Below are 22907 nucleotides of genomic sequence, written 5' to 3'. Positions count from 1 at the left end.
CTACCGAAACCCTTAAACCCTTGAATTGATTCGAAGCGTTTGCCTTCGTGGATGGTAGGTAGGAAGTCTTTGTGCAAATGCCCCTAAGGACCATCGCATAGCCGCAATCATTGTCACTGAACTTTCGTCGTGTTTTGAAGGGCCTAACACCAACACCAAATCTCGTCATCATACATGATGAAAACCCCTAACCTCATTGTCTCAAGGAGGCGACACGAAACTACCTTGAAGCTCTGTCCTGATCGACGAACTAGAGGAAGACCAACTAAAAGATGAAGCCCCACCATCCGCCCGAACGTCGCACATGCGAGAAAAAACCCTAACCTAATCAACTAGCTAGAGCCGAGGCACCTGGATCCTCCTTCCCACCACCGACGACTTGAGCAACAGATGGATCCACGGGCTTGCCAGCTAAACATGAAGGACACAAGTGCCCTAGCCACCACATTCATGAGAGGGAAAGAGACTTCATAGGGGTGGAGATGAAGAGGTACATTTAGTCCTCCTGCCTGCCTCGGCGCCCTGCAGCGGCCACGTGGAGCACCTTTAGTCCCGGTTCGTAACACGACTGGGACTAAAAGTGGAGGGCATTAGTCCCGATCGTTTAGTCCCGGTTACAGAATCGGGACTGATGGTCCGTTTCCTGCTAGTGTTATGGTGATAAACATGAATCTCGAGAGGTCCAGGCAAGGAAGCATCAACAATCAGACCCCCCCCCCACTTCCTCCCTCAATCGAACCCTCCAAAGCCAGTCCGAACGTTTGGGATATTCGTCACCACTCAAACCTAGCCCATATGTGGGGTGAATTTGGGGCCGCTTGGACACGCTCGGGCGCCTCTGTCACGTCGGACAGGCTTACCCTGACCCCATGAATATCTCGTCTCTATCCGCACCTCGGACAAAACCCTAGCCATTTGCCACTCTACTCGCTTTAAATCCACTTCCCCCAGCTTCTCTCATGTGATCTTCGTCCATTTCTAACATGGCAGGTAGTGGATATGAGCTCGATATATCCAGATCCGTCTATTGGGGCCTCGTCCCTTTCTCATACAAAAGGAGATAGTCGTCTGACTGGTTCTCCGCCAGTCCTGGGAGGATACCCAAGCTCCACTGTCGGAGCCGCTATGGCTTGACCATTTCCAGAGGCTCGCGGCGAATGGAGAAGTAGGCATGTGCCGATTGGAGGGCCAAGCGTGCCTTCGCCCGCGCCTCCATGCCAATTGAATCGATCGGTGATACGTCCATTTTGCATCATGTTTTCTTACTATTATTTATAATGTTTTTATTCATAATAATGCTTTTTGGAGTAATTCTAATGCCCTTTCTCTCATAATTTGCAAGGAACACACCAAGAGGGAGAATTCCGGCAGTTGGAAATCTGGACTTGGAAAAGCTACGTTAGGCCACCTACTCTGCACAACTCCAAACAAGCTGAAACTTCACGAAGAATTTTTATGGATTACTTAAGAAATTTTGGAGCCAATAAACACCAGAGGGGGCCACCAGGTGGGCACAACCCACCTGGGCACGCCAGGCCACCCAGGCGCACCCTGGTGGGTTGTGGCCTCCTCGGCCCACCTCTGGAGCACATCTTCTGGTATATAAGTGATTTTGACCTAGAAAAAAATAAGTAGGAGGCTTTTGGGACAGAACACCGCCGTCTCGAGGCGGAACTTGGGCAGGAGCACTTTTTCCCTCCGGCGGAGCAATTCCGCCAGGGGAACTTCCCTCCCGGAGGGGGAAATCATCGTCATCATCATCACTGACAACTCTCCCATCTTGGGGAGAGAAATCTCCATCAACATCTTCAACAGCACCATCTCAGCTCAAACCCTAGTTCATCTCTTATATTCAATCTTGTTACTGGAACTATAGATTGGTGCTTGTGGGTGACTAGTAGTGTTGATTACATCTTGTAGTTGATTACTATATGGTTTATTTGGTGGAAGATTATATGTTCAGATCCATTATGCTATTTAATACCCCTCTGATCATGAGCATGTTTATTATTTGTGAGTGGTCACTTTTGTTCTTGAGGTCACGGGAGAAATCATGTTGCAAGTAATCATGTGAACTTGATATGTGTTCGATATTTTGATAGTATGTATGTTGTGATTCCCTTAGTGGTGTCATGTGAACGTCGCCTACATGACACTTCACCATATTTGGGACTAAGGGAATGCATTGTGGAGTAGCAATTAGATGGTGGGTTGCGAGATTGACAGAAACTTAAACCCCAGTTTATGCGCTATTCCGTAAGGGACCGATTGGATCCTAAAGTTTAATGCTATGGTTAGAATTTATTCTTAATACTTTTCTCGTAGTTGCGGATGCTTGCGGGAGGGTTAACATAAGTAGGAGGTTTGTTCAAGTAAGAACATCACCTAAGCACCGGTCCACCCATATATCAAATTATCAAAGTAGCGAACACAAATCAAACCAACATGATGAAAGTGACTAGATGAAATTCCCATGTACCCTCAAGAACGCTTTGCTTATCATAAGAAACATTTTGGCATGTCCTTTGCCTCAAAATTATTGGGCTACCTTGCTGCATACTTGTTACTATTATCGTTATTTGCTCGTTACAAATTATCTTGCTATCAAACTACTCGCTACTTACAATTTCAGCACTTGCAGACATTACCTTACTGAAAACTACTTGTCATTTCCTTCTGCTCCTTGTTGGGTTCGACACTCTTTCTTATCGAAAGGAGCTACAATTGATCCCTTATACTTGTGGGTCATCAAGGCTATTTTCTGGCGCTGTTGCAGGGCAGTGAAGCGTCTTTGGTAAGTGGAATTCAGTAAGGAAACATTTATATAGTGTGTTGAAGTTTATTGTCACTTGTTACTATGGAAAACAATCCTTCGAGGGGTTTGTTCGGGGTATCTTCACCTCGTCCGGAACCACAATTAGTTACCCCTCAACCTACTGCACCTACTGAAAATATTGAATATGAAATCCCTTCGGGTATGATAGAACAACTGCTAGCTAATCCTTATGCAGGACATGGAACCGAACATCCTGATATGCACTTGATACATGTGGAACAAATTTGCGGATTGTTTAAGCTTGCAGGTTTACCCAGGGATGAAGTGATGAAAAAGGTTTTCCCTTTATCTTTGAAGGGAAAAGCAGTGGCATGATATAGGCTATGCGATGATATTGGATCATGGAATTGGAATCATTCAAAATTGGAGTTCCACCAAATTTTTTATCCTATGCATCTAGTTCATCATGATCGGAATTATATATATAATTTTTGGCTTCGTGAAGGAGAAAGTATCGCTCTAGCTTGGGGAAGGCTTAAGTCAATGTTATATTCATGCCCCAATCATGAGCTCTCAAGAGAAATTATTATCCAGAATTTTATGCTCGGCTTTCTCGTAATGATCAAACCATGCTTGATACTTCTTGTGCTGGTTCTTTTATGGAGAAAACTATTGAATTCCGGTGGGATCTTTTGGAAAGAATTAAACGCAACTCTGAAGATTGGGAACTCGACGAAGGTAAAGAGTCAGGTATTAAGCTTAAGTATGATTGTGTTAAATCTTTTATGGATACCGATGCTTTTAAAAATTTTAGCACTAAATATGGACTTGACTCTGAGATAGTAGCCTCCTTTTGTGAATCATTTGCTACTCATGTTGAACTCCCTAAAGAGAAGTGGTTTAAATATCACCCACCTATTAAAGAAGAGATTAAAGAACCGGTACTAGTTAAAGAAGAAACTATACTTTATAATGTTGATCCAGTTGTTCCTTCTGCTTATATAGAGAAACCACCTTTCCCTGTTAGGATAAAGGAACATGCTAAAGCTTCAACTATGGTTAACAAAAGCTATGTTAGAACACCTAAACCTGATGAAAAATTAAAGTAGAACCTATTATTGCTATGGTTAAAGATCTCTTGGAAGAAGATATTGATGGGCATGTTATTTACTTCTGTGAAGAAGCTGCTAGAATTGCTAAGCCTGATAGAAAAGATAAACATAGACCAGTTGTTGGCATGCCTGTTATTTCAGTTAAAATAGGAGATCATTGTTATCATGGTTTATGTGACATGGGTGCCAGTGTGAGTGCTATTCCTTACACTTTATATCAAGAAATTATGAAAGACATAGCACCTGCCGAGCTAGAAGAGATAGATGTTACTATTAAACTTGCTAATAGAGACACTATATCACCATTTGGGATTGTTAGAGATGTTGAAGTCTTGTGTGGGAAAATAAAATACCCTACTGATTTTCTTGTTCTTGGTTACCCACAAGATGACTTTTATCCCATTATCTTTGGTAGACCTTTCTTGAACACAGTTAATGATAAAATAGATTATAAGTAGCAAACTGTTGGTGTTAGCTTTGGTGATGAGTCTCATGAGTTTAATTTTTCCAAGTTTAGTAGAAATCTCCCTGAAAAAGAATTGCCTAGTAAGGATGAATTAATTGGTCTTGCTTCTATTGCTGTGCCACCTACTGATCCTTTAGAACAATATTTGCTAGACCATGAAAATGATTTACATATGCGTGAAAGAAATGAAATAGATAAAATTTTCTTTGAACAACGTCCTCTACTTAAACACAATTTGCCTATTGAAACTCTTGGAGGTCCACCTCCACCTAAAGGTGATCCTGTGTTTGAATTAAAAGAATTGCCAGACACTTTGAAATATGCTTATCTTGATGAAAAGAAAATATATCCTGTTATTATCAGTGCTAACGTTTCAGAACATGAAGAAGAAAGATTATTGAAAGTTCCGAGGAAGCACCGGGCTGCTATTGGATATACTCTTGATGATTTAAAGGGCATTAATCCCACTCTATGTTAGCACAAAATTAATATGGAACCTGATGCTAAACCAGTTGTTGATCACCAACGTTGGTTAAACCCAAAGATGAAAGAAGTGGTAAGAACGGAAATACTAAAACTTCTGGAAGCAGGTATAATCTATCTCATAGCTGATAGTAGATGGGTAAGTCCTGTTCATTGTGTCCCTAATAAAGGAGGTATAACTGTTGTTCCTAATGATAAGAATGAGCTTATTCCACAAAGAATTGTTACAGGCTATAGAATGGTAATTGATTTTAGAAAATTAAACAAAGCAACTAGAAAAGATCATCACCCTCTGCATTTTATTGATCAAATGATTGAAAGATTATATAAGCACACACACTTTTCCTTCCTTGATGGATATTCTGGCTTTTCACAAATACATGTATCTCAACCTGATCAAGAAAAGACTACTTTCACTTGTCCTTTTGGAACCTATGCTTATAGACGTATGCCTTTTGGTTTATGTAATGCACCTGCTACCTTTCAAAGATGCATGATGGCTATATTCTCTGACTTTTTGTAACATCCCAAATTTTCAATTTGGTATGTTATACATAGATCATCATTGCATATCATGTTTTATTGCATTTTGACAAATCCTCGATAAATCCTAAGCAACTCAAGGGCCCTCGGAGAGAGTTGGGGATTTTCTCGAATTTTCATAGTTGATTTTCATCAAATGATAAGACGAGGATTTTGGTTTTAATTATTTTCTCTCCGGAAAAATATTTCATTTTAAAAATAAACGAGAGGAGAAAATATGACTTCTCCAAAACCATTGAAATACTGGAGGTAAAATGTTAAAATCATTTACTGGAATTTATTGGGATTTTATTTGCAATTTTTATTGCATTAAAATATTGCATGTTTTCAAAATATTTATTTTGTGTTAAAAAATGTTCACCCTATTCTAGATTTTCTAACTAGACGGGGAAAATTTATTTTATATTTTTTGGACTTTTATTTATTTTTCTACGAATTATTTTCCGCGGAACGTATTTAAAAAAAAAACGCGCGACGCCTGACCGGGCCGAAGCCCAGCCGAGCGCCGGCCCGCCCCGCGCCCCTCTCCTTCCCCAGCACGCGCCGCCGCCGCCGTGTCCATGGCGGACACGGAACCCCGCCGCCGGAGCTTGCCCCCTCCCCCAAGCCGAGCTGCCCCCCGTCCTCCTCCTATATATACCCCCCCTCTCCTCTCTCTCTCCCTCACCTCGCCCGCCGCCGCCGCACCCGCCGAGCCGCCGCCGGCGGAAGCCCGCGCCGCCGCCGCCCCGTTCGCCGCCGAGCCCCGCCGGAGCCGCCCCTCGCCGCCCCCTCGCACCCCCGCCCGAGCCCCCAAGCCCCGCCGCCGTTCGCCGCCCCTCGCCGGAGCACGGGAGCCCCGCCGGATTTCTGTCCCGACGAGGTAGACATCACCTCGTTTTTTTTCCGGTTTTCTTTAAAAAAAACCATTGTTTAAAAAAAACCCTAGATCGGTTTTTTTTCCGGTTTTATTATTTTGCGAGCGTTCACCGAACCGTTCGTTTTAACGAACGCGTTCGTCGGTTTTTCTCTATTAACGAACGTCCGTTCTTTAACCGTTCGTCCGTTTTTCTTTTTCGTCGGATTTTTCCGCTATTTTCTCAGATTCGATTTCTGATCGAATTTTCGTTTCTGTTTAACTTCTCGCTCGTTTATCGGAATCAGGCGATTCAAGCGCCTAGAGTTTCGTCTCGAAATTCTCTTTCCGTTTAACCTACTCAAACAAGTTTTTGCTACTGTAAAATTTGACCTAGATCCAGATTAGTAAACGAAGTTTCTTTCTTTCGCAGTTTGACTTTCGTTGCTTATTTCGAGTTGATTCTTTTTGCAAACCGGAGTTCTTAAGTTGAACTTTCTGGTTGGATCTTTCATTCAAGTTTTACCTGTGCATTAGATGAGTACTTATTGTTTGCTTGTTTGTTTGCGATAGAGTACCCGGAGTGTGCCGCTTGTTACTTCGAATCGCTAGGTTTTGCGGATCATCAGCAAGGCAAGTAACACTTTGATCATACCTTTCCATACCCAGTTTTTATTGCATTAGATCTATTTTCCTCAAACACTTGCATGATTAGGATCTAAATTAAATTGTGGGTATTGGGAAGTAGTTGAGGTAGTACCTATTTCCTGTTTTATTATCAAACCCTTGGGAGTTACTTCTACGTTGCTATTATATTGCCATGCTATGCTCGTAGACGTGGATTGGGTTTGAGAGGTTTCCATGACAGATGTGAGATTGTTAATTAATGGTTTACTTAAGGTGGCAACTAAAACTCACATCTGGGTGGATTGAGGTACCTGGGTATTCCAGGATTGCCTGTTTTTCTTTTGGACCGCCACCCAGGTTCAAAGGAATCATGAGATTATTCATGCTAGAAACTTCCGTGTGCAGCCGCAAGCTATTATGGGCTCTAGCATAGTTGACTAAGTTGTGTGAACTCTTACAGTGGTAGACTAGCAGATGTAGGGGAAAGTACGTGTAACGGTCTACCCATACGTAAGGTGCAAACACTTCTGAAAGACTGTGTCTCGGTCATCCGTTACTCAAACACCATGTAGTGCAAGTAATCCAACGGAGGAGATCGAGTCTTGTGGGGAAAAGTGCACAAGCCTCTGCAGAGTGTACAAACTAATCATGGTTAGCCGTGTCCCCGGTTATGGACAACTTGAGTATCTAGTACTTGGATTATCATGTGAATCTCATCACCATGTTACTTTTAATTAATTTTGTTGGGTTAATGATGATTTCTTAATTGGGATTGAGATGCTGTCAACCATCTCAATGTTTCACAACCACCATGATAGTTAAATAAAATCTATTCCTTTGAAGTAGGGTAAAATTGGCTTTTTCGCAAAACTGTAACCATAGAGCTTTCCACCAGCCATATATGCATGTAGTATAGCATTATTATTGCTTATTATCCTCTATGTGTTACTTTGCCCGCATATTCTATGTGCTGACCCGTTTTCGGGCTGCAACGTTTCATGTTGCAGACTTTTCAGGCGACGAGTAAGGTGCCTTAGGTCGTGGTCTTATACTCAGTGATGCCGCTGGAGTTGATGGACTCACTTATCTTCCCAGTCTTCCGCTGTTATCGTTTTTAGATGGCCTTAAGCCATGTTTATCATACTTATTCTCTTTGGAGATTTTCGATGTAATAAGTGTGTGATTGCTACTCTGTTATAAATCCTCCATTTGTACTGTGCGTGTCAGCATTACTGATCCAGGGATGACACTGGTGCACAGCAGCACAGACCATTTGAGGTCTGGTCGCTACAAAGTTGGTATCAGAGTACACGCTGACTGTAGGACACGACCACTAAGCTTAAAGCCCTAGAAAGCTTCTCTCTTCTCATTTCTGACCCCTCTCCACCTTCTACTCTTTTAGGAATGGCGGATGCAAGGAGCAAGTTCATGCAACCAGATGAAGACACGCCGTTTGGACGACACTTGAAGGAAGTCACCAAGTACTTGAACATAGGAATACCAAGCATCACCGGAACCTACAACGCCACATTACCTGAAGAGGAGAGCTGGAAGATTCAAGTTCACATTCCAGGAAGGACGTTTGTGCCAGTTACTGAACCCATAAGATTGGTTTTCGAAGCACCAACCTGGAGTTTAGGGAAGAGCATGGCCGCTCACATCGCTATGGGACGCATTGGAGAAGTCTACCACCAGGAGCTTAAGGATACAATTTATCAGATTTGTGGACGCCGAGACGCGCAATGGGAGATGATCAGAACCAAGAAGGATGGATCAATTGCAGCCTTCATCCAGGAGCAAAACCAACATATTCGTCGCCAGGTGAACCAGATGTGCACGGACAAGGAAGAACTGAAGAAGGCATTGACGAAGATCAAGGAGCTGGAAGAAGAACTCAAGGCTACACGCGAGGATTATATGGAGGAAATCATCGCACTAGTAGGGAAGAATGACGACCCGGAGAAGAAGATTGGAGTATTCATGGGAAATCCAGTGCCAAAAGCAGAAGCCGACGAATGCACTTGTCCGGATAACTACATCATCATCGACGACACCGACTCGGAACCAAGTGAAGATGACTGGGTTGACGAAGCTGGAGCAGACATCATGGAGTCTTCAACGGATTAGAATTTTTATTAGACCACCATATCAGTAGTAGTTTTCCCCCATTTAATAGTATAGTTCAAGCACTTTGTAACGCTAGTTAGATCGATTGTTTTGCCTTGTTTGATTTGATTGAGTGATATTGATTGAATTTGTCTCATGAGCATATGGGTAGTGTTTTCTCTCTAGACCTCATTCTATTCTTAACTCTCATCTTTTCTAAACCTATTAGATGCCTCCGAGACGCGACACCGGATTTGTTTTCCCACCGGAGATCACCCAGTTGATTCAGCAACAGAATGCCCTGATGCAAGTGTTAGTGCAGAACCAAGGCAACAACAACAACCCACCGCCACCACCACCTGTTGATCACTTAGCCCGTTTCTTAAGGCTAAACCCGCCGGTGTTTTCCAGTAGCACCGAGCCGATTGTTGCAGATGATTAGCTCCGCAAAGTTGGAAGGGAGTTGACCACTGCAGGATGCACAGATGCGGAAAGAGTACGTTTTGCCGCACATCAGCTTGATGGACCCGCAACATCATGGTGGGAGAATTATACAGCCACGCACCCTATTGACACTATCACATGGGACCAGTTTCAGCAAGCTTTCCGTACATCTCATGTTTCAGCAGGAGCTATGGCTATGAAGAAGTGTGAGTTTCGCAACCTACGCCAAGGAGGACGCACCGTAGGCTAGTATGTGGAGGATTTCAGTAAGTTAGCACGTTATGCACCAGATGACGTTGCTACAGATGCAGCCAAGCAGGAGAAGTTTTTGGAAGGAATGAATGATGAGCTGAGTATGCAGTTGATGGTAGCAACCTTCAACAACTACCAGGAGCTGGTAGATAGAGCTCTCATGATTGAAGGGAAGCAACAACAGATTGAAAACCGTAAGAGGAAGTATGGACAAGGGAAGTACAATTCTGGAGCACAGCAGAAGCCTCGTTTTGCCCCGAAGCCGGGAGGACAATTTCAGCATACCCATGGAGGAGGTAGTTCGCACAACCATAATGGCTCTAAAAATGGTAATGGGAATGGAGGAAGCAACGGACAAAACCGCACCAACCCATCTACCCCAGCCAAGAGGGATCTGAGCCAAGTCACTTGCTTTAAATGCCAGAAGAATGGACATTATGCCAATGAATGTCCTGAAGCCCAAAATGCAAATGGCAATGGAAGCTCTGGGAAGAAGCCGAACCCGTTCAACAAAGGACACGTGAACCACGTGAGCGTGGAGGAGGTTGAAGCTCAGCCTGATGCAGTAATAGGTAAGTTTTTGGTTAAGTCATTTACTGCAACCGTTCTTTTCGATACTAGTGCATCGCATTCATACATATCAAGGGGATTTGTGAATAAGTTTAAGATGTCCACCAAAGTTCTCAGAACCCCTATGTTAGTAACCTCGCCAGGAGCAGAGTATATGGCAACCCAAGGATGTTTTCAGATACCATTGGCCATTGGTAGGCATGTTTTCCCATCAGACCTCATAGTTTTGGAGTCGCAAGGTTTGGATGTGATTTTGGGAATGGATTGGCTATCGTTGTATGGAGGAAACATCGATTGTGCCAGCAAGACGATTTTGCTTACCAACCCAGAAGGGAAAAGGATCAAGTATGTATCCAGGCATATGCCGAAGAGGACTCAAGTAAATTCCTTATCAGGAGTTGTACAGGAGGAGGTACCAGTGGTGAAGGATTATCCGGATGTATTTCCAGAAGAGTTGCCAGGCATGCCACCGGATAGAGACATCGAGTTCCTGATTGAACTTTTGCCAGGCACAGGGCCAATATCTAAGAGACCGTACAGGATGCCCGCAAAAGATTTGGAGGAAATTAAGAAGCAGATCAAGGAGTTACTGGATAAAGGCTATATTCGCCCAAGTTCGTCACCTTGGGGATCACCAGTACTTCTAGTGGAGAAGAAAGATGGATCGCTGAGGATGGTTGTTGATTACCGTGGATTGAATGAAGTGACCATCAAAAACAAGTACCCATTGCCAATGATCAATGATTTGTTTGACCGCCTACAAGGAGCTAAAGTATTTTCCAAGATCGATCTACGATCGGGATACCATCAGTTAAAGATTCGAGAGCAGGATATACCCAAGACGGCATTTACCACCAGATATGGATTGTATGAGTATACCGTTATGTCATTTGGTCTGACTAACGCACCTGCCTATTTCATGAACCTGATGAACAAAGTATTTATGGAGTTTTTGGATAAGTTCGTCGTGGTGTTCATTGATGATATTTTAGTCTTTTCCAAGAATGAGGAAAAGCATGAGGAGCATTTGCGATTGGTACTTGAGAAGCTCAGAGAACATCAGTTATATGCCAAGTTCAGCAAATGTGAATTTTGGCTGAAGGAAGTTGGATTCCTTGGACATGTTATTTCTGGAGAAGGAATAGCAGTAGACCCTGCCAAGGTTGACACAGTGACAAGTTGGGAATCACCCACGACAGTTGGAGAAATCCGGAGTTTTCTTGGACTTGCAGGATACTACCGGAGATTCATCGAGAATTTCTCGAAGATTGCAAAGCCCATGACTGAGCTATTGAAGATGGACACCAAATTCAATTGGACTGAGGATTGTGAAGCTAGTTTCCAAGAGTTGAAGAAACGGTTGGTTACATCACCAGTGTTGATTCTGCCAGATCAACGCAAGGATTATGAAGTTTATTGCGACGCTTCTCGTCAAGGACTTGGAGCAGTGCTTATGCAGGAAGGAAGAGTTGTGTCATATGCTTCACGACAACTTAAACCCCATGAGAAGAATTATGCTACGCATGATTTGGAATTAGCAGCCGTGGTGCATGCATTGAAGACATGGAGACATTTTCTCATCGGAAACCATTGTGAGGTGTATACGGATCACAAGAGTTTGAAGTATATTTTCACGCAGAAGGAGTTAAACCTCAGACAGAGGAGATGGTTGGAGCTCATTGATTATGATATGAGATTGCATTATCACCCTGGAAAGGCTAACGTAGTAGCAGACGCGTTGAGCCGCAAGAGTCATGTCAACACCCTCATGACAGGAGAGTTACCTCAGGAGTTAGCCGAGGACCTTCGCGAGCTATGTTTGGAGATAGTCCCAAGAGGCTATTTAGCGACATTGGAGATTTAGTCTACCTTGATGGAAAGGATCAGAGAAGCCCAGAAGACAGACAAGGAGATTGAAGAGATAAAGGAGAAGATGAGCAAAGGAAAAGCCAAGGGATTCCGTGAGGATGAGCACGATACCTTATGGTTTGAGGACCGTGTATATGTGCCAAATGATCCGGAGATCAGGAAGTTGATTTTGCAAGAAGCCCATGATTCACCGTACTCGATTCACCCAGGAAATACCAAGATGTATTTGGATCTGAAAAATACTTTCTGGTGGACCGGAATGAAGAAGGATATTGCGGAGTATGTAGCAGTTTGTGATGTATGTCAGAGAGTGAAGGCAGAGCATCAGAAGCCAGCAGGATTGCTACAACCATTGCCGATACCCGAATGGAAGTGGGATAAAATAGGCATGGATTTTATCACGGGATTACCCAGGACTCGTTCAGGCTATGACTCAATATGGGTTGTAGTCGACAGTTTGACGAAAGTGGCTCATTTCATCCCAGTGAAGACCACTTACACCAGTGCTAAGTTGGCAAAGATATACATGACCAGGATCGTATGTTTGCATGGAGTTCCGAGGACCATTGTATCAGACAGAGGAACCCAATTTACCTCGAAGTTTTGGAAGCAGTTACATGAAACATTGGGAACCAGGCTAGAATTTAGTACATCTTTTCACCCACAGACAGATGGACAGACCGAGAGAGTCAACCAGATTTTGGAGGACAAGTTGAGAGCTTGTGCACTAGATTATGGATCTAGTTGGGACGACAACCTGCCATATGCGGAGTTTTCTTATAACAACAGTTATCAGACCAGTTTGAAGATGGCCCCTTTCGAAGCTTTGTACGGAAGGAGGTGTAGGACACCGTTGTTATGGGACGAAGTTGGAGACCGTCAGTTGTTTGGACCAGATTTGATTAAGGAGTCTGAACAGAAAGTGAGGTTGATTCGCGATAGGCTCAAGGTAGCCCAATCCAGGCAGAAGAGTTATGCTGATTCTAAACGAAAGGAGACAGTTCACGAAGTCGGAGACCGAGTGTATCTTCGAGTATCACCACTTCGAGGAGTGAAGCGCTTTGGAGTTAAGGGAAAGTTAGCGCCCCGTTTTATCGGACCATACAGAGTTGTGGAACGTATGGGAGAAGTTGCCTACAAGCTGGAATTGCCCGAAGGATTGTCTGGAGTTCATGATGTATTTCACGTTTCCCAGTTCAAGAAGTGCCACGAAGAGATGGCTGAGATACCACTGAAAGATACTGTACCGCTGGAAGCGATTCAGCTGGAAAGTGATTTGACTTATGAGGAGAAACCAGTTAAGATTCTTGAGTATGCCAGCCGAGTTACCCGCATCAAGTTTTGCAAAGTCCAGTGGAGTCACCACACGGAAGATGAAGCCACCTGGGAGCGAGAGGAAGATCTACGCAAGGACCACTCCCACCTGTTTTCTAGCCAACCCGAATCTCGAGGGCGAGATTCATCTTAAGGGGGGTAGGTTTGTAACATCCCAAATTTTCAATTTGGTATGTTATACATAGATCATCATTGCATATCATGTTTTATTGCATTTTGACAAATCCTCGATAAATCCTAAGCAACTCAAGGACCCTCGGAGAGAGTTGGGGATTTTCTTGAATTTTCATAGTTGATTTTCATCAAATGATAAGACGAGGATTTTGGTTTTAATTATTTTCTCTCCGGAAAAATATTTCATTTTAAAAATAAACGAGAGGAGAAAATATGACTTCTCCAAAACCATTGAAATACTGGAGGTAAAATGTTAAAATCATTTACTGGAATTTATTGGGATTTTATTTGCAATTTTTATTGCATTAAAATACTGCATGTTTTCAAAATATTTATTTTGTGTTAAAAAAATGTTCACCCTATTCTAGATTTCCTAACTAGACGGGGAAAATTTATTTTATATTTTTTGGACTTTCATTTATTTTTCTACGAATTATTTTCTGCAGAACGTATTAAAAAAAACGCGCGACGCCCGACCGGGCCGAAGCCCAGCCGAGCGCCGGCCCGCCCCGCGCCCCTCTCCTTCCCCAGCACGCGCCGCCGCCGCCGTGTCCATGGCGGACACGGAACCCCGCCGCCGGAGCTTGCCCCCTCCCCCAAGCCGAGCTGCTCCCTCCTCCTCCTATATATACCCCCCTCTCCTCTCTCTCTCCCTCACCTCGCCCGCCGCCGCCGCACCCGCCGAGCCGCCGCCGCCGGAAGCCCGCGCCGCCGCCGCCCCGTTTGCCGCCGAGCCCCGCCGGAGCCGCCCCTCGCCGCCCCCCCGAGCCCCCAAGCCCCGCCGCTGTTCGCCGCCCCTCGCCGGAGCACGGGAGCCCCGCCGGATCTCTGTCCCGACGAGGTAGACCTCGCCTCGTTTTTTTTCCGGTTTTCTTTTAAAAAAACCATTGTTTAAAAAAAACCCTAGATCGGTTTTTTTTTCGGTTTTATTATTTTGCGAGCGTTCACCGAACAGTTCATTTTAACGAACGCTTTCGTCGGTTTTTCTCTGTTAACGAACGTCCGTTCTTTAACCGTTCGTCCGTTTTTCTTTTTCGTCGGATTTTCCCGCTATTTTCTCAGATTCGATTTCTGATCGAATTTTCGTTTATGTTTAACTTCTCGCTCGTTTATCGGAATTAGGCGATTCAAGCGCCTAGAGTTTCGTCTCGAAATTCTCTTTCCGTTTAACCTACTCAAACAAGTTTTTGCTACTGTAAAATTTGACCTAGATCCAGATTAGTAAACGAAGTTTCTTTCTTTCGCAGTTTGACTTTCGTTGCTTATTTCGAGTTGATTCTTTTTGCAAACCGGAGTTCTTAAGTTGAACTTTCTGGTTGGATCTTTCATTCAAGTTTTACCTGTGCATTAGATGAGTACTTATTGTTTGCTTGTTTGTTTGCGATAGAGTACCCGGAGTGTGCCGCTTGTTACTTCGAATCGCTAGGTTTTGCGGATCATCAGCAAGGCAAGTAACACTTTGATCATACCTTTCCATACCCATTTTTTATTGCATTAGATCTATTTTCCTCAAACACTTGCATGATTAGGATCTAAATTAAATTGTGGGTATTGGGAAGTAGTTGAGGTAGTACCTATTTCCTGTTTTATTATCAAACCCTTGGGAGTTACTTCTACGTTGCTATTATATTGCCATGCTATGCTCGTAGACGTGGATTGGGTTTGAGAGGTTTCCATGACAGATGTGAGATTGTTAATTAATGGTTTACTTAAGGTGGCAACTAAAACTCACATCTGGGTGGATTGAGGTACCTGGGTATTCCAGGATTGCCTGTTTTTCTTTTGGACCGCCACCCAGGTTCAAAGGGGATCATGAGATTATTCATGCTAGAAACTTCCGTGTGCAGCCGCAAGCTATTATGGGCTCTAGCATAGTTGACTAAGTTGTGTGAACTCTTACAGTGGTAGACTAGCAGATGTAGGGGAAAGTAGGTGTAACGGTCTACCCATACGTAAGGTGCAAACACTTTTGAAAGACTGTGTCTCGGTCATCCGTTACTCAAACACCATGTAGTGCGAGTAATCCAACGGAGGAGATCGAGTCCTGTGGGGAAAAGTGCACAAGCCTCTGCAGAGTGTACAAACTAATCATGGTTAGCCGTGTCCCCGGTTATGGACAACTTGAGTATCTAGTACTTGGATTATCATGTGAATCTCATCACCATGTTACTTTTAATTAATTTTGTTGGGTTAATGATGATTTCTTAATTGGGATTGAGATGCTGTCAACCATCTCAATGTTTCACAACCACCATGATAGTTAAATAAAATCTATTCCTTTGAAGTAGGGTAAAATTGGCTTTTTCGCAAAACTGTAACCATAGAGCTTTCCACCAGCCATATATGCATGTAGTATAGCATTATTATTGCTTATTATCCTCTATGTGTTACTTTGCCAGCATATTCTATGTGCTGACCCGTTTTCGGGCTGCAACATTTCATGTTGCAGACTTTTCAGGCGACGAGTAAGGTGCCTTAGGTCATGGTCTTATACTCAGTGATGCCGCTGGAGTTGATGGACTCACTTATCTTCCAAGTCTTCCGCTGTTATCGTTTTTAGATGGCCTTAAGCCATGTTTATCATACTTATTCTCTTTGGAGATTTTCGATGTAATAAGTGTGTGATTGCTACTCTGTTATAAATCCTCCATTTGTACTGTGCGTGTCAGCATTACTGATCCAGGGATGACACTGGTGCACAGCAGCACAGACCATTTGAGGTCTGGTTGCTACACTTTTGTGAAAAGATTGTTGAGGTTTTCATGGATGACTTTTCTGTTTATGGGAAGTCTTTTGATGATTGTTTAAGAAATCTTGAGCGAGTTTTGCAGAGATGTGAACAAACAAATCTTGTCTTGAATTAGGAGAAGTGCCACTTTATGGTTAATGAAGGGATTGTCTTGGGTCATAGAATTTCTAAAAGAGGTATTGAAGTGGACAAAGCTAAGATTGATGCAATTGAGAAAATGCCATGTCCTAAGGACATCAAAGGTATTCGTAGTTTCCTAGGTCATGCTGGTTTCTATAGGAGATTTATCAAAGACTTCTCTAAAATTTCTCGGCCTCTCACTAGTCTCTTGCAAAAGGATATTCCTTTTGTTTTTGATGATGATTGTCTTGAAGCCTTTGAAACACTCAAGAAAGCCTTAATTTCTGCACCTATTGTTCAACCACCCGATTGGAACTTACCTTTTGAAATTATGTGTGATGCTAGTGATTATGATGTTGGTGCTGTTCTAGGACAAAGAGTTGATAAGAAATTGAATGTTATTCATTATGCTAGTAAAACTCTAGACAGTGCTCAAAGAAATGATGCTACTACTGAAAACGAATTTTTAGCAGTGGTGTTTGCTTGTGATAAATTTAGACCTTATATTGTTGATTCCAGAGTAACTGTACACACAGACCATGCTGCTATTAAATATCTTATGGAAAAGAAATATGCTAAACCTAGACTTATTCGTTGGGTTCTCTTGTTGCAAGAATTTGATTTACATATTATTGATAGAAAAGAAGCTGAGAACCCCGTAGCAGATAACTTGTCTAGGCTTGAAAATGTGCTTGATGACCCACTACCTATTGATGATAGTTTTCCTGATGAGCAGTTAGCTGCAATAAATTTTGCTAATGGTACTCCGTGGTATGCAGACTATGCTAATTACATTGTTGCTAAATATTTACCACCTAGCTTTAGATACCAACAAAAGAAAAAAATTCTTCTATGATTTAAGACATTACTTTTGTGATGACCCACATATTTATAAAGAAGGAGTAGATGGTATTATTAGACGTTGTGTACCTGAGCATGAACATGGACAAATCCTTCAGAAATGTCACTCCGAGGCTTATGGAGGGCATCATGCTGGAGATATAACTGCTCACAAGGGATTGCAATCTGGATTTTATTGGCCTACTCTCTTCAAGGATGCTCGTAAGTTTGTCTCATCATGTGATGAATGTCAAAGAATAGGTAATATCGGTAAGCGTCAAGAAATGCCTATGAATTATTCACTTGCTCTTGAACCATTTGATGTTTGAGGATTTGATTACATATGGGACCTTTTCCTTCCTCTAATGGGTATACACATATTTTGGTTGCTGTTGATTATGTTACTAAATGGGTACAAGCTATTCCAACTAGTAGTGCTGATCACAACACCTCTATTAAAATGCTTAAGGAAGTTATTTTCCCAAGGTTTGGAGTCCCTAGATATTTAATGACTGATGGTGGTTCACACTTTATTCATGGTGCTTTCGGTAAAATGCTTGCCAAGTATGATGTTAACCATATAATTGCATCACCTTATCATCCTCAGTCTAGTGGTCAAGTTGAACTTAGCAATAGAGAAATAAAATTAATTTTGCAAAACACTGTTAATAGGTCCAGGAAGAATTGGTCTAAGAAATTAGATGGTGCACTTTGGGCTTATAGAACAACATATAAAAACCCTATGGGTATGTCTCCTTATAAAATGGTTTATGGAAAAGCTTGTCATTTGCCTCTTGAGTTAGAACATAAAGCATATTGGGCAGTTAAAGAACTCAATTATGATTTCAAGCTTGCTGGTGAAAAGAGGTTATTTGATATTAGCTCATTAGATGAATGGAGAACCCAAGCATATTAAAATGCAAAGTTATTCAAAGAAAAAGTTAAAAGATAGCATGACAAAAGAATTCAAAAGCATGAGTTTAAAGTTGAAGAATATGTTCTTTTGTACAACTCTCGTTTTAGATTTTTTGCAGGGAAGCTCCTCTCGAAATGGGAAGGCCCATATGTTATCGAGGAGGTTTACCGCTCTGGTGCCATAAAAATAAATAATTCTGAAGGTACTAACCCGAAGGTTGTCAATGGACAACGAATAAAGCATTATATCTCAGGTACGCCTATTAATGTTGAAAGTAATATTATCCCAACTTTCACACCAGAAGAACACATAAAAGAGTCCTTCCGGAACACTCCGGAATCATGAAAATAAGGAGGTACGTGATACGGTAAGTAAACGGACTCCGAAAAATCCGCAAAAATATTTTTTGTTAGTTTTGGAATATTTTAAAATTTTGGAAATAAAGAGACTTTCAGGAAGCTTACCCTGGTGGGCACAAGACACTTGCCTGGCGCGCCCAGGTGGGTTGTGCCCACCTGGGACACCTCTCGTACTCCGTTTTTCTTCCATGTACTTGTCCTCCAAGATAAAAAATCTATATATACTTCCCGAACCTGTTAACCACCGTACCGTGGAGAAAATCCTCTGTTCTCTTTTCTTGCTGTTTTCTGACAAATTCAGCTAGACGGACATTGTGTCTTCCTCACCTTTCAACAATGGAGAAGGAGACACAAGGTTGGTTTAGGAGGATCTGAGGGGGGATGAAGCTGAAGAGGTTGCTATGGAGGAAGAAGAGGAAAATCCGTTTGGGCTTCACTCTCCGACCTCCGAGAGGGGCACATTAGCCAGCATCTCTACTCACCCTAATCCTCATGGAGTGGTGGGATCATCGAATGATCAAGCAAGCCTGGGAGTGCAAGAAGATCTCCCAGCAAGGAGGCCCTTACACAGGTTACATCGTAACAATTTTCATAATTTGATTCACAATTATGGGTTCGAGAGCACTCCTCGTAGGCACATACCGTCCAACTGGGACATATCTCGGCCAAGAGAAAACGGTGCAGGAACCAAACCGTGGGGCCCTGAGAATAAACACATAATGGCTGAGGTGAAGGAAAATAGTGAATTAATTCATCAAGCTCTTTGGGAGATTCAAAGTTTGAAGGATCTACTCATGGTTATATTGGAGAATACTACTTCACCACCCCCATCTTCTTCACCACCAAAGGAGAACTGAGTATCGGGTATGAGCACTCCCCTTGGCTTCCGCCAAGCTTGGGGGAAGTGCCCCGGTATCGTATCATCCCACTATATTTCTGCTTTTACTTATCTTAGTTTGATCTTTTTGCTTTAGATGAAATAAAGTTAGTTCGATCCTTTCTTATTTGAGAGTTTGCTTAGTGATCTATCCATGTAATCGTGTGCAAGCTATATAATAAAGTTTAGTTTGAGTGCTTGCTTTATTTACTTTCATGTTGCAAATAAAGAAAAGAAATAATAAAAGAAAGGAAATAAATCAATAAGATCATATACTAATCCTATGGTAGGTGATAGCACCACATAAGGAAAAGTATAAGTAGGGAATTTTATTAGAGATTGACAAACATAGCATTAGTCAATGATGCAACTCATGAAAGAATTAATAAGGGAAGAGAAGATTCACATATAAATATACTATCCTAGAAATCTTTTCTGATTGTGAGCCCTCATCAAAATATTATATGCCAAAATTGTTGACGTTGGACAAGGAAGACAACTTAATGATTTATGTATATTTATATTCACATAGAAGTCATATTGTCATGGATCCTTTAACATGTGATGCTTGCCCCCTATCTTTGCTAGCCAAAAATTCCTTACTAAGTAGAGATACTACTTGTGCATCCAAAACCCTTAAACCAAAATCTTTTTAAAGTGTCCACCATACCTACCTAGGGATTGAGCAAGATCCCTCAAGTAACTTGTCATCAGTGCAAAAAGGCAACAAAAATTGCTTCTAAATATGTGAGATCATTTAGTGTAAGGGAAAATTGAGCGTTCTACGAACATGGATGACAAAGAATAAAAGCGACAAACTGCATAATGAAGGTTGTCATCTTAAGGGGCAATACAACATGACGTTCTCTTGCACTAAGGGATTGAGCATGCAAACAAATAAGCGCATGGCAACCTCTGCCTCCCTCTGCGAAGGGCATATCTTTTACTTTTATGTATTTACTTTTATGCAAACAGTCAAAGTTTTCCTTCTATTCCTTTTTATTTTCTCTTTTGGCAAGCATCATGTGGTGAGGAAAGATCTAGGCACATATGTCCAGTTGAATATAGATAGCATGAGTTATTATTGTTGACATCACCCTTGAAGTGAGTATGTTGGGAGGCGAAACTATAATCCCTATCTTTCTGTGTGTCCAGTTGAAACGTTTTGCTCATAGGTACGAGGTGAGTGTTAATTAGCAATCATAGAAGACTATATGATGGTTGAGTATGTGGACTTGCTTAAAAGGCTCCGACATATGACTCTTCCTGAAAATATGATGACTTGCAGTTGCAAAGTTGACTGAGAACATAGTTTGTTGGTTTTTAATAGAGTTTTTGTTTTACACTTCGATTATGTGATGAACTGTTACTTATTCATAGGAAGTATATGATGCAAGTTTTATGATAAAATTCCTATGTTTAATTTTGTTGCTGTTATAATAATCAACATGATGCTTCTATGTCCGTATTTTGTTTTTATCGACACCTCTCTCTCAAAGCATGTGGACATGTTTTTCGATTTCGGTTTTCGCTTGAGGACAAGCGAGGTCTAAGCTTGGGGGAGTTGATACATCCTGTAAGTGCATCTAGTGCCCCTTAGTGATTTTGGTGTATTGAAGACTTATAGCTTAAGGAACTAATGTGTTTATGAGTGTACACAGGTCTCTAAGTCTATGAGGAGTTTGATATTTACAGAGAAAGGCGACCCCTAAAAATGAAGTTCTTCAACTGAAGACTTTATGAAGACTTTGAAAGTGAAGAAATTGGTGTGACCCTGAAGACTTGGTATTCATTCGAGGAACATGAAGCGTGAAGACTTTTGTTTTCGTAGTTTCATTTTCTCTTTCTTGAGTCATAGGAAACACCATACTGTTAAAGGGGGTCGAGGAAATACTAAGGAAAAATTTCCAAGTGATGCTCAACTCAAAATCCTACACCTACCAATCTCTTCGAGTGAAGCCATTGGAAATCTCATGCAGCTCAGTCAATTTCTTCAGTGACAGAGACGAAGTTCTTCTGGTCTCTGAGGAATTTGTTCTGACTGAGGAGTTAGGAATTCGCCAGTGCGGATTGCCTACACAGTGAGGAATGATAGCCCTCAGGAATTTGATACTAAAATTTCCGACCGTTGCTGTGATACGCGCCAGCTGTCCCAAAATATCTACCCACCTAACGGTCATATCATTGAAGGGCATTTATGTCTTATCATGTCGGGCCGCTCCCTAGGCTATAAATAGCCCTCCTACAACCACTAGCTGGTTGGCTGCTCCGAGAGAAACTGACACTTGTCATTTGAGAGCGTCCCATCCTCCGAGGACTTTGAGAGAAAATCATCAAGTGAGGAAACCCAAACCCAAAGACCTACAAACCCAAAGTGATTGAGCATCACCGAAGAGATTGATCCTGCGTGGATCTGACGCTTGTTACCTTTGAAGACTGTGCATCTTCCAGACGGTTAGGCGTCATGGTCTAGAGCATCCAAGAGGAAATTGTGGATCGCCGAGTGACCGAGTTTGTGAAGGTTTGGAAGTCACCTGAAGACTTACCAGGAGTGATTGGGCGAGGTCTGTGTGACCTTAGCTCAAGGAGAATACGGTGAGGACTGTGTGTCCTCAAGTTTAAATACATAGCCGCTCCAACCAGACGTACAACTGTCACAACAGTTGGAACTGGTCTACCAAATCATTGTCTTCACCGAGCCTACTGGTTCTATTTCCTCAACCCTTTCATTTCCTCATTACAGTTGTTGTGTGCTTGTTCATATCTGTTTGAAGACTGTGACTGAAGACTTTCTCAATTTCCTCAGTTCAATTTCTTCAGTCTGTTTGTCTTCATCCAGTGTTATCCTGTGTTTACGCTTTCTGTACTCTGTGCTTGTCTTCATTTCATCATGATGACCATGCTTGTGTTCTGTTATGTTTACACCTGAGTACTTATTCCGCTGCAAGTAGTTCTTCACTTAGGAATTTCCTCACCCGCAAATTCCTCAGTGAAGAATTCATAAAAATCGCCTATTCACCCCCCTATAGTCGATATAACGGACTTTCAATTGGTATCAGAGCAAGGTACTCCCTTGTTCTGTGTGATTTTGGTTTAACCGCCTGGAGTTTTAGTTATGTCGACTGCAGGTATGATCAAGGTCTCTGCTGGGTGTCCTACCTTCGATGGGACAAACTACCCCTACTGGAAGAATAAGATGCGTATGTATCTTGAGGCAATTGACAACGATCTCTGGTACGTTGTGGAGAATGGCGTTCCCACTGTATCACCTTCCCTGAACGCTACTAATGTGAAGAGATTCAAGCAACTCGATTCTCAAGCGAAGAACATCATATGTGGCCATCTGAGCAAAGGGCAGTATGGAAGAGTGAGTGCTTTGGAAACTACTAAGCTTATCTAGGATAGGCTGTCCAAGGTCAATGAAAGAGTCTCAACTCAACGTGACTCTCGATTT

Source organism: Aegilops tauschii, chromosome 3 (genome assembly GCF_002575655.3).
Source record: "Aegilops tauschii subsp. strangulata cultivar AL8/78 chromosome 3, Aet v6.0, whole genome shotgun sequence".
Taxonomy (NCBI): Eukaryota; Viridiplantae; Streptophyta; class Magnoliopsida; order Poales; family Poaceae; genus Aegilops; species Aegilops tauschii.
The sequence above is the reverse complement of the archived record's forward strand: the minus strand, read 5'-3'. Positions refer to the sequence as shown.